Genomic DNA, 13,761 nt, shown 5'->3' with positions numbered 1-13,761 from the left:
GACAGTACATCGGGGCCGCTCCGAAATTGATAAGGGCCGTCGGATGGGAAAGCCCAGATCCGACGGCTGGCGGGAGGGCAAGTTGTCAGGGCGATACGGCAGCGGGCGAGAATATTTTAATATATTCTTTGAAATGCACGCCCAGGCAGAACTTTGGGTTTTGGCAGATTTGCGGGTTTTTCCAATGTTTTTTGTGGAAAGGCGCATGGCAACAAAACTTTGGATAAGGCGGAAAAATGGGTTTTTTGGTGTGTTTTGCAAATAGCGCAGGTTAGGGGTAATAGTGGATTTTTAAAAGGTCTTTTGCAAATGAAGTGGGTAAATGATTTCAAAGGTTTGTGAAGGGGAACGGGGTGTAGCTTAGGTTATTAGACTGACCAGGGGTCAATATAATCCCTGCTTTTAGGCATATGGCTATAATTTCCAGGGGGAGGGAATATTTATACATTGCTTGGGGTTTATACACCATAGTGTTTATAATAGTAGGGGAAAAGGGGGGCATAGGGGATTTAGATAAGAAGAAGTTAGGAGTTAATATGAGTGGAGAAGGTGGATAAGGGGGAAAAACCACTAAGTTTATATGAAATCAACTTAGTTTAGGAAGTAGATCAAAATGAAAAGAATTTTACACAAGAAATGTGGCTTTTAAAGAACCAAGAACCAACATAAGACCTTGACTTCTTCCATGAACATAGGTAGCATTGGGATGTTAGCAATGAATGTGATGGGGGATAATCTGGAAGTTAGACATGCTTCATTGAGTTGCTGCAAAAACTGCTGAATAAGAGACTTGCACTGGCACCAAGTTTTCCCTTTGGTTGGGCCAGTGACATAAAGGAGATCATGCTTCTGCAACCCCATCTACCTACCCACTCTATTGCCTAGCATTTTTTGTTACTCCAAGGAGGGTGCACTTAGACTTGTAAACCCTTATGTGCCTTTTCTTTTCCTTTGGCTTTTTCTTTTGATTTTCTATCTACAACTAACCTTATTACTTCCAAGGCCCCAGATTAAGCAGTTGGGAACCTTAATTCTCTACCGAACTACTAGCCTGCCAAGATTAAACAGTTTGGACAGGCTTGTTTCTCTATTCTAACGATAAGAAATTAAAACATGGCATGATCCAGATTAGGCTGCTGGACCATCCATCCAAATTCAGTTAACATCAAGCTATGTACACATATTGCATTCTCGTGGAAATATGGGATCTTTGCATCACCAAAGCAGAGCATATTTGAACTTTCTTTACCAATCATGAAATATGAAACCTATTGGTATAGGTATCTAACAGGTTGGATCGGTTGCATTGAATATGCAACCCTTTGTTGTTGTGGCAACATTGATATCCAACCACTGGATGTAATTCCAATTTGACCTTAATTTTGTTGTAAACTCTCATATGGTTGTTCCCCAGGAGGGAACAATGAAAAAACATACTACCGTCCATATGGTGGCAGTCCAATGTTCAAAGGATATATCGGTCTTTCAAGACTAGTCTATCCAAATTGATACTGGTATGTAGGATCAATTTGCTAGGTTTCAACATAAGAAATACCAGATGGGACTCCGGATGAATAAATAGGAGCAGACCATGTTGCTAAAGCAACCTCTAAGTGGACTCTTTCTAGTGATTGACAACTAGCTGGAACAAATGGTATACTAGCAAACATTGTATGGATGGCAACAGGATGTTCTGTCATAGATGTATCAGATGACACAGTCCTAGATGTTCATGGTTGCTCAGACATGTTTACTCTATGCAAAATATTTGCTAGCGATTCGGCAGGAACTTGCAATGAACAATGATTAAAAGAACTAAACTCAGGAGTAGAAGGATACAAATGAATCCCAGTTCCAAAATGTAATGGAGTATTGAATGGAGGATCCTCTGTTATCTCCTCTATAGCAATTAGACCAGGTGGAAGAGGTAGACCATCAGGTCCACAAAAGATTGCTAGAGTCGAAGAAGGTATAGCTTCTACAGTGACAGATACTGGAGGGGTGACACCTTCTGAATTTTGGAACTCGACTTCTAGATGTTCAGGTAAGTGAACTTCAGTCTCTGGATTAACTCTAGATGGAGTTGTTTCAGGTATAGAAGTGTCTAATGTTATACTAGGATCAGTTCTAATGTCCTCTTGTAACTACATAACTTCTTCTCTAAAGGCAGCTGTTCCAGAAATGATCAGAGTAACTGTAGTCTCTGACGATGTTGAAACAAAAGTTTCAAATAAACTAGATGAATTGGACTCAGTTAAACGAGACCATTTTTCTCAGAATGGTTTCCTTTCTGGGGTCAAAGATGGTTGACTCGCTAGTCTCCGCGAACGACGGGGTTTTGATTGACTTTCTTCCATGATTGCGGATTACTTGATCAACTCAAAATTAATGCGAAGATGATGTTATTCCAAATTCAATTAATTTTAATGATGCTTTGACACAACTTTTCTTTTTTAGTTTTTAAGAGTCGAGAAAAAGCTAAAGACGACTCTAATCCCCTTCAATTTTTAATGAGCCTGAAGTGACAAGTGCTCAGATGGACCTTTTCTTTTAAAGAGTCGAAAAGGAACGAAAGTGACTACTTTGGAAACTCTAGACAAAGGGATTACCAAAGCAATCGCAAAACTGCAATATACACCTTGGTGATAAATTAAAGAGAAATTACCAAGGACTTATGTATGGCAATCAATATTCCCGAATGTTGTGTTTAGTGCATTGCGATCAATAAGGTGGTAGTCTTAGCTTCCTATGGATAAAGGGTATAAGCCTATTATGTTCTCCCAATATATACGTTACGGTATGGGGAGCACAAGTCCATGCTATCACTTGTCGTATCAAGGAGGAGGAATCACCAAACCTTCAATGAAAATGATAGTTACTAGATTTTATGACGCGAGAACACATCTCTAGCTTAGACCTCTAGATGTGTTGCATTAAGTTCCAAAGCATTGTTAAGTTCATTGAAATTTATTTGAAAGTTGATCTTGTTTAAAGTTTTCCTTTCAATGGTTCACCGTGTGATGATGATTTGAAATTCTTAAAATGCAATCTATAATGATAAACAATCTTTGTTTATTTTTATCAATGAAAATCTTAGCTACTAGGGAAATAAGAATACAATTCTTTCAAACAAAGAGCAAAGAGCTCACACTAGTGCATTTTCCAAAATCATTTTTCGCATGCAAACTAAATGCAAATGCAAATTCATGTATTTGTTTCCGTTCTCTTTAATGTGAAAAATGCCAAAAAAGAAAACTAAGTGTAGCAAAGATCTGAAATATTTTACTCAAAGCGACATTTTCGACAATTTCTTTTTCAAAATAGAAAGGAAGACTAAACGACACTTTTCAATTTTGAACAAAAAAAATGCTTTCGATACTTCGAATATCAACAAATCAAACCAAATACATGACAAAAATTTCAATCGACTATCCAGAGAAGGAAGAATCCATGACACTTCTCTTTTCGACACAAAATGATAGTTACGACACTTTTTGCATCAGAGTGACTAATAGATTTAAACAACTTTTCGACAAAGGATTGTAAATGATGAACAAATACAAAAACATTCACTAATCCTAATCAATGGAGGCTAATCTATGTGATGCAAGTAGGCTTCAGTAATAAGACATTGTTCATAAGCAGCAAAAAACAACTAAACGGAAATGAAAACAAGGACAAAAACCCCCAATTTCTAGAATGGAAATAGGTTCAGTTAGTCATTTCACCTGGGCTTCACAGAAACAGGGATGCATTGAAATTAACACACTCGGGAGGTGCAATGCATACTGGGTTATAGTGACAGACAGTGTGATGGGCCAAGGAGAGCAACTGAAGTGGGTTTTGGCTCATATGTGCAGTTGTTTTCAGTGAGTTAAGCTGAGCTATGATGGAAAGTAAAGAGAAAAGTACAGAGGAATGTCTTGAGAGGTTATTGAGTTACCAAAAGGGCATCTAGAATGCTTGTAAGTCGAATGTTTAATTCATAAACTAAACCAGAGATTGACTGAAACAACATTCATCTACTATGCAATTGCAGAGCAAGAGCAGTTCGAAGGCTACTTGGCTGACTTCAAGCTCTGCCTATAGTTTATAAAACAAACAGTAACAACAAACAAATATCTATTCGATCCCCAGTAGAGTCACCAATTTGTTTATGGGAAAACTAGTGTATTTTTGAGTGACTAGCCCTCTAGGTTTGGCAGCTACCCTAGAAACAACAATTTCAAAGCAATTCATGATTTCTCCTAGGTATAATAGATAAGAGAGAGACAATGGAACCAACCCGGAGCTTTCTCTTAATCCCTTGCTTAATCTCTCCCCCCCTTGACAGAGCTTACAACTCCTCCCCGTACTTATCTCGCTTGAATAGTACTTGTAGAAACACAGTAACAATGAACTGTCAAAGCATCTTGATCTATTATATCATAAACATTACAGAATTAGATATCTAATGAACATAAAATATCATTCACAATTGTAAAATTATATGGAAGAAAACTTGAAGAAATTTATTAAATAGAAGAGAGAATTACAACCCAGTTGTCTAATCTAGCATCATCCTCCCAGCATCAAGCCCTCTTCACCTCATGAAATAGCAAGATCACACCAACAATACAATGCTCATTCCTCAAATACAAACTATCAGCACTTCCTTGCAATTCAGAATATTCTAGCCCCTGGATCTCTTAGATGAGGGATCCATTTATAGATGTTTGCAAGGGTGTGAGTCATCTCTCGGTTTTTATTAGTGTCATTACATTTGGTTCCACAAGAGAAGATATAACTGAAGTTTAGATCTCTTACTCATATTTTGGGCGAATTCAGAGAGGCAAGTGTCATTGGAGAAGTTTCTAGAAGATTCCATGAGCCTCCACTTAGCAAACTATCTCAGACATTTGTCCATCCTCGCCCATCGCACCCTATAGAAGGCCTAATCAATATGCATCGCACCTGAGCAGTGTACCACTTAGTATGGTTTAGTTTAGGGCATTTCTGGATGGTTTTTTAGGTGGAACTTTTGGGGAATGATGTAATCAGATGACCATGTTCTTTTAGGGTATGAAACAACTCTTTTAGGGGTTTATGAGACCTAGTTTATTGACATATAAGATTTAGTTTGAAGTGCCCAAATGTGTCTAATAATAATAATAAGGTCATAGCATGCATTGTTGATATGGCCTTGCATTGATGGCTCGACCCTACCTAGAAGGATGTTTATGTGTTGATGCATTTATTTGATAGATGTCTATATGATATTATGATTATGTTATATATGTATCACATTGATTTGATGATATTGTATACAAGGTATCCTCCTTGGATTATGCTAAGGTATGTTAGTTTATTGTAATTGGTCTAGCTGACATAGTATGCCTTGCAGGAAAGAGATCAAATGGCTAGCAAGGTGGTAGACTACATAGAATCTCCCTATACATCAAATGAGAAGTGTGGTGTGGGCATTCTTATGATTTGGAAAACACATTCAAAAGCTTGTGGGAAGAAATAAGGAGTTGTAAAGTGGAAAATGATAAAGTCATGCAAGCACAAAGAAACAAGAAGAGGTGAATGCAATACTACTTCAAAGTTTGTCAGAATTTCAGCGACCAGGGCCACTTCGAATCAGCCATGGGCAAGAGGAAAAACTAATAGGGCATATGGCAGTAGATCTCCTAGTATACATAGGTCTTATGTTGGGCATAGGTCAGATAGATCTGACACGATTAGAGATGGAAGGTTGGTAGACACTCCAAATAGGAGAGGTACTGGACACATGTATTATTCTAGTTCTGGTTCTGATAAGAATAATGATCATCATTGTTATCACCCTTATAGGAGGAGTGATAGGGAATACTTGTCAAATGAGTTCAAGAAAGAGAAGTAACCTACCTTTGATTGAGAGATGAAGAAATCATAGGATGAAGATGCATGGTTGCTTGGTATCAGGAAATTCTTTAGATTGCATGATTATGTAGAAATCATGAAAGAAAGGAAAACACTTTTTAGTATCAAAGGTAAAGCTGATTTTTGGTGGGAAGATGTGAAGAACGTTAAATGTGTTTATGAAGTTGATTTGACTTAGCATTCATTTGAAAGGATATTGAAGAAGAAGTACTTATTAGAGATGTACTATGATGAAAAATTTAAGGAGTTTTATGAGTTTCAGATGGGTTTTATGACAGATGATGAGTTTACTAGCCGATTTTTGGAGTTGTTGAAATATGTGCCTTACCTCAGGGAGGAGAAGGCCAAGGTTTAGAGATTCATCAGTGGATTTCTAGTTTCATATAAATACCATATTGAGTTCGATGAGCCTAGATCATTGGAGGATGACATCCAAAAGTTGAAGAATTGTTATGAGAATTCGAAGCACAAAGTTGAGACAAAGCATGACTTGAAAGGAAATGAGAAAGCTAAAGGAAATTGGTCACCAAAGTGAGGAATACCTCAATATGTAGGTGAGAATGAAAATGCAGTTCATTACAAGAGATTCAATACAGTTGAGAAAGGACATGGAGAGAAGCAGGCTAGAGGTGGTGGTAGAGAACCATTTCAGTGTTAGATATATGGTAAGGATAATCATACGAAGGATTGTTTGCAGTTTTAGAGTGGTGGTAGACCCTAGATATACAGTACCCAAGAGGTGCATACAGTGGGCAGTGTTAATCATATCATTCCTCGGATCTATGCAAATGTGGACAACAGGTAGGAAGATGACCAGGCATTGATCATTGAGATGGATGGTAGGATTTGTGATCATGTTGTTGATATTTTGATTGATCCTGGATCTAACTATAGTTATATTAATCCTAACCTGGTGGATAAGTGTGGTTTGAGAAAAGAAGTACACGTAGAATCTCGGTTGGTACAGTTGGCTATAGGTACAAAGAAGTGAGTTCACCATTGGGTAAGAGCTTGTGCATTTTATTTAACTGGCATGCCTACAACAACACACTTGAATGTGTTTGCATTAGGATTGTATAGCATGCTTTTGGGTATGGATTGGCTATACCGTCATAGAAACAAAGTGAATTTCTTTTACAAGGCCATTAAGTGTGTGGATGATAGTGGGGAAAAGAGGACATTTCAGGGAAAGAAGAATCCTACATCAGTGAGAATCATTGCCACTATGCAAGCAAAGCATATTCACAAAAATGGTTGTGTGATGTTTGCAGTGCACATTTATAGTGACAAGGGTAAGGAGGTTGAGGATGCATATGTGTTGAGCAGATACCCAGTTTTGTAGCAGTTTCAGGATGTATTTCCCGAGGACATTACAGAGTTGTAACCTCACAGGGAGGTAGATTTCTCTATTAAGTTAGTGCCAGGGGAAGCTCCAACATCAAAAGAAACTTACAGGATGAGCACACCTGAGTTGGTAGAGTTGAAGTTGTAGTTAAAGGAGATTCTTGACAATGGATACATAAGGTCGGGTGTATCACCTTGGGATGCACCAGTGTTGTTTGTGAAGAAGAAAGAAGGTACTCTTAGATTGTGCATTGACTACATGCAACTGAACAAAGTAATGATCAAGAACAGGTACCCTTTGCCAAGGATTGATGATTTGTTTGCTCATCTAAAGGGAGTAGCAATGTTCTCTAAGATCGACCTAAGATCGGGATACCCTCAGGTACGCATCAAGGAAGAGGATATATTCAAAATTGTGTTCAAGACCAGGTATGGGAATTATGAGTTTGTTGTTGTTCCATTCAATTTGACTAATTCTCCAACTACATTTATGTTCTTGATGAATAGTGTTTTTTGTCCTTATTTGGACAACTTTCTTATTTCATTTATTATTGACATAATAGTATATTCCAAAAATGAGGAAGAGCATGCCAAACATTTAGCAACAGTGTTGAGGTTGCTAAGAGAACATAAGTTTTATGCTAAGCTTAGCAAGTGCAACTTCTTTTAGACTAAGGTACATTACTTGGGACATGTTGTATCCAAGGAAAGAATTGCAGTAGATCCAGAAAAGATAAGGGCCATCATGGAGTGGGCAAATCCTAAGAATGTAGATGAGTTGAGATCATTTATGGGATTGGCAGGTTACTATAGGAGGTTCATCAGGAACTTCTCATGCATTGCATATCCTATCACATCATTGTAGAGGAATGTGAGGCTATTTTTCATCAGCTTAAGCAGTTGATGACACATGCACTAGTGCTGCAGATTGCAGATCTGGAAAATGAGCTTGAAGTGCGTACATATGCTTGCAAGAGAGGACTTGGTGGAGTTCTCATGCAAGAAAGATAGGTAGTGTGCTTTGAGTCACGAAAAATGAATGAGCCTGAGTAGAACTGCCCAACACATGATCTTTAGTTGGTGACGATCATATATGCATTGAAGATGTGGAGACACTATCTTCTAGGCATACAGTTTGTGCTGATGAGTGATCACAATGGGTTGAGGTATTTGTTTGACCAGCCAAATATAAATTCCAGGCAAGCTAGATGGTTGGCTACCCTTAGCGATTTTGACTTCGAGATAAAATATATCAAAGGGGAGGAGAACTGGGTTGCAGATGCTCTTAGCATGAAGGTACAGGTAAATCATATAGAAGTTATGAGCTCTGATGGGATAGAGTTACAAGATAGGATCTTGCAAGTAGGATAGCGAGATGACAACTACATGGAGATCATGAATAGGTTATAGTAGAGTAAAGGTATAGGTGATCAGGGTACATACTATTGTCTCATGACAGATGGTTTGGTGAGATTTAGGGATAAGATCTATGTGCCAAATTGAAGTGAGCTCAGGAAGCTTATCTTGAGGGATTTTTACGTCAAGACATACTTGGGTCATCCAAGATATCAGAAGAAATTGACGACGATAAATAAATTTTACTATTGGCGAAATTTGAAGAAGGAAGTGGCAAAGTTCGTGGCTAGATGTTTATATTGTCAGCAGGGAAAGACAAAATGCAAGCATCAAGGTGGTTTACTACAACTTATCTCGATTTCGGGATGGAAATGGGAGGTCATTTCCATGGATTTCATTACAAGTCTTCCAAGGAAGTAAAGCAGCATGATTCTATTATGGTCTTGGTTGACAAGTTGAGCAAGGTAGCTCACTTCATTCTAGTAAATACTACATATTCAGCGAGTGAGGTAGCACAAGTGTTCATCAGAGAGATAGTGAGATTGCATGGTGTTCTGTGTCGAACAAGGATGCAAAGTTCACTTCCAAATTTTGGAAGGAGATATTTGCATGTTTTGGTACAGAGTTGGCCTTATGTACAACATTTCCTCTGTAGACAGATGGACATACAAAGATGGTCAAAAGGATTTTGTAGGATATGCTGAAGATGTGCATGATGCACCAATAGAGGAAATGGGAGGAGTATCTTCCTTTGGTTGAGTTCGCATACAAAAATGGCTCTCAGGAGTCATTAAGGATGTGTCCTTTCGAGGCATTGTATGGGAAGAGTTGTAATACTCCTATCATCTGGAGTGATCTAGTGAATAGGGTACTTATTGGACTAGATATGCTCATAGACATGTAGCAGGAAATGCAGGTTATAAAGAGTAATCTAAAGTTAGCACAGGATAGGAAGAAGAGCTATGTAGATACCAATAGGTTGTTCAAGGAGTTTCAGGTTGGGGAGCATGTGTATTTGCACGTCAAGCCCAAGAAAATCTCTTTCAGGATTGGTTCATGTGCCAAGTTGGCACCATGATATTGTGGGCCCTTTGAGATCCTTGAGAGGATTGGACTAGTGGAATATCGACTTGTACTACCTCCAATAGTGAAAGTACATGATGTTTTCCATATTTCATTACTTAAGAAGTATATAAAGGGTGTTGATCATATTATTGATTGGGCTATATTGCAGGTGGAGTAAGAAGGAAAGTTCCAGCCAGAGCCTTAGTGCATATTGCACCGAAAGCATCTCATGCTGAGGAACAGATCCATAAAGCAAGTTAAAGTGCAGTGGAAGCACTTTGGCCCTAAAGAAGCTACACGGGAGATGCAAGATTAGATGTGGACCCTATATCCTTCATTGTTTGCTAGTTGAGGCAAAGAGTTTTGGTTTGATGTTGGTATATGTTTGGCATATGTTTTGCTGATGTTTTGGTATATGTATGTATATGTATATAGATGTAAATACACCATGAGCTAAGTTATAAATCTCCAATAAGAGGTATGGTAGTTATCTTGTAATATTATCATGATTTTTTTCTTTGGAGCAGATCTTTCATTATAAATACTGCAACGAGCTAAGTATAAGGCTCCATAGGCAATATGTTTGTTTTTCAGTAGTTTTTCTGAGGTCATGGTGTGGTTTAGCACTGAGAATGGTGTTCCCCCAAGGGAGATAGTTATGTAACGACCCTGGTGAAAAGTTCATGTAATAAAGGTTAATAAAGGAAAAATAAGACCATGGTTAAGGGACATTTATTCCAAGATGAGTGTTGGGAAAATATATCCTAGTGGGCATCATTGGATGTGTGTTTTGGCTAAGGAAAATTGGCAAAGGCAAGGCAAAAGCATTAAAAGGAAAAAGGCATTTTGGAACATTTATTTATGAAAATAAAGGAAATTAGGAGAAAAGTAAGGTGAAAGGTCACAGGCTACATGTGAGGAGGAAATTGAAGGAAAATAATGGGAAATGAAGAAATAACAGCCTCATGCATAAAAAGGTTTCTAAGGATTAGTTCATGGATTTTGTCAAGTTCAAGTTTGGATCTCTCTCTTATTACTCTCTCTCTCTCTCTTTCTCACTCTTGATCATAGAGTTTTATTGTACACTCTAGTCGGATCAAGGAAAGGATAAGAAAGAAAAGGAAAAGTAAGAAAGGATCAAGGAAGGAAAGTAGGATCAAGCATCTGCAGTAGGAATACTTGAAGGTAACATTTTTCATGTTTGATTTCCTAGATGGTTTTGACATGCATGACTTTGCATGTTGGTGTATGGTTCTCTTGTTGTTGGTGGCATGGTTTTGCCAGGTTATGATAGTGGATTTCAGCCTATCCTTTCCTTTTTACGGATGCCATGGTGTTGGGATGTTTACTTCGTTGTTTGCACTTTGGTTTACCAGATGGATTTTCGAATCCAGGGTGGAGGTGGTATCAAGTTCCATTGCCAAAAGGCCTAAGAATACCTTGACCAGTTTTGGTGGGATACATGGTAAAGCCTAAGGGAGAGGTCTCAGTTTAGTGACCAATGATATGGGTTTGGATTGTGGTAATGGTTTCCTGATGGCATTCCAAGTTCTATTCAGTTGTTATTAAAGCAGTGGTATTGGTGTGATCATGGTTTGATGAGGGTGGAGGTGGTTTAACCTCTGGATTCTGTTGGTTGTTCTTGGATTGATTATTATATGAGATCCCATGTTCATGCTTGGAATATGGCACGGGGGTGCCTAGATGAAAGAGAGATTTGGCTCAGACATGTCTATGGTCGGGTGGTACGTGGAAGTCCTGAATCTGGTCAGATTTGCCTATGATTAATAAAATCTAAATTCTCTTACTTTTGCACTAATTTATATGTGGATTTAATGGTTCTATTGTCTCTGATATTTACATGGTTTTATGCTAGTTATAAGCATGGTTAAATGATTGGTTCATGTCATGTTATTTCATGTATTTACCTGTAACTATTAAATAGATGGATGCAAGACCTAATTGAATATATATTAGTTCAATGGAGAAGGAGTTGATTCTTCTGGTTATGTTTCATAAGTTGTTTATGTCATTTATGCTATGTCATGTATCATAGACTATTACACAACATTTTGTCACTGTCCCTATACTCCTCGTCTACGATCCTGAAGGACCTATACAGTGTAGTTGACATGCTTTCCCATCATGAAGAAACTCCCAGTATGTCCCTCTTCATGAGCAGACTAATTCCCCTTTGCATCATTTCCCAAGAATCTTCCTTCTGTCCCAGTTTACAAGAACAACTACTAACCAGTTTTATCCTTGCGCTGATTTACAGAGGTTAAAACTAACCCTCGCGCCGATCGGATCGACTGAGCCCATTTCTAGTCACACTGATCCTCTTTTGTAAGGTTTTTTAAATAAGGAGCCAAAGCTTCCATGTCTAGAAGCTTTGTAACAGAATTCTGGTAGATGGTTGGGCTGGATAGAGCCGAGGAAATCAGTTTGGGCTCCCTTCCCCTATTAGGATGGAACAACCTCAAGAGATAAGACCTTCTCCCATGATGAGAGGAACCATATCCCAACCATCCAAGCTATATAAGCCTCTCTTTTTCCCAAGAAAAATCTAGTTGGAGTTTTGGAGCAAGTGTAAATAACCAACTAGTCATTTATAGCTTATAGCTTTCTAATGTTTGTTTGGGGGAGAATAGTATGATTTTGGTTTGGTTTAAGACTAGAGGGAAAAAGGCCTTAAGCTTCCATTTGTTGGGGATATCCATGAAGTGCTAGCAGAAGTGTGGGAACTCATATATGTTGGAGGAGACCAGCAACGTCAAGGCACCAGTTGTATTCTCTTTCTAATTTATATTAATGAAACTATCACTTGATTTCCTACATGAAGTGTCATTTTACATCTTTATGGCTTAATGTTCCTTGACCTATTAAGTAGGTTGAATACAATATTGCATGTTGTCACGTTTGTTTTTGTTGTTGTTTGCTTGTTTTAGGTATTCAAAGGAAGGAAACGGAAGATATCTGGAGTGAGGAAGCATGATCATAACCAAGCGAAATAACATTCTAAGAGGTAGGCCCTCTTAATTGATTCTAGCTTAAGCATTCCATAAGAACTTGAGTCTACTGCCTTGTAAATGTGATACACCGAACACAGCATTCAGGGAGATTGCATGCTTGTACTTCTTGGTTCACCAGGAGGTATTCTACAGTTCACGGTTACATGGTAATCCTTTTTACCTAGATCATCCTGGGTAGTCGCTTTGATCTTTTTGACTCCCTAAATATAAAAGATCACCCGAGCACTTATCCTTTCAAGCTCGTTTCAAACCAAAAGTGATAGAGTCACCTTTGCTTCTTTCTCGACTCTTAAAACATGAAAGAGCACTAGTTTGTTTTTGCATCTTAAAAAATTGTTTCCCATGATCTTATAACATCCCTGTTAGTCTTTTCTAGACCACATCATGAGTATAAATTTAAATACATTTTAATGCCCTTGAAATGGATCTCTCTTTTGGTTATTTCAGACAAGATCATTGTGGTTGAACCAACTGATTCACCTAGTTCCTCTTTTTCTCCTCTCTCTGAAAGATTTCCTCAGGAGCCTTTTCCTTAATTTCCACAGTCACTTGAGGACCAATATGTTGAGCTTGGAATTTTTCTGAGCATTCAACCTTTTTCATATCATCCTCCCCCTTTAGACATTGGCCCGAAATCTCCATATAACCCTATCCAGACTCCGGAGAGTTCGCCGACTTCTGACAGTCATCTTGGAATGGTTGTTTATCCTTTGAATCCTTTGTTTGATCCTGCTGTGATATCACCGTAGTGTTCGTACAATTCGTACAACCATTCAAGTATTCCTTTGGAATTATCCCCTCGAACATCTTCATTAGTCCATCATCGTCTATTTTCACCCATGGAATCAGAAGGCGAAATCCTAGTCTCCTCTCCAGGTCACTCGAAGGTTTCCACTCTGTGCATAGTTGAGGATTAGGAATATCCTTTCCCTCCTAAAGGTTTCCCTTACACGGGAAGCATTCCGACTAGTGTTCATCCTAAGTTACCACATAATTATGCGACTTTAACTTAGTTGGTTTCAGGAATGCCCACTGCCTCATCATTGTATCATAAGCCTAT

This window comes from Pinus tabuliformis, chromosome 6 (genome assembly GCF_031772625.1).
Source record: "Pinus tabuliformis cultivar Carrire ecotype Pingquan chromosome 6, CPIR1, whole genome shotgun sequence".
Taxonomy (NCBI): Eukaryota; Viridiplantae; Streptophyta; class Pinopsida; order Pinales; family Pinaceae; genus Pinus; species Pinus tabuliformis.
The sequence above is the reverse complement of the archived record's forward strand: the minus strand, read 5'-3'. Positions refer to the sequence as shown.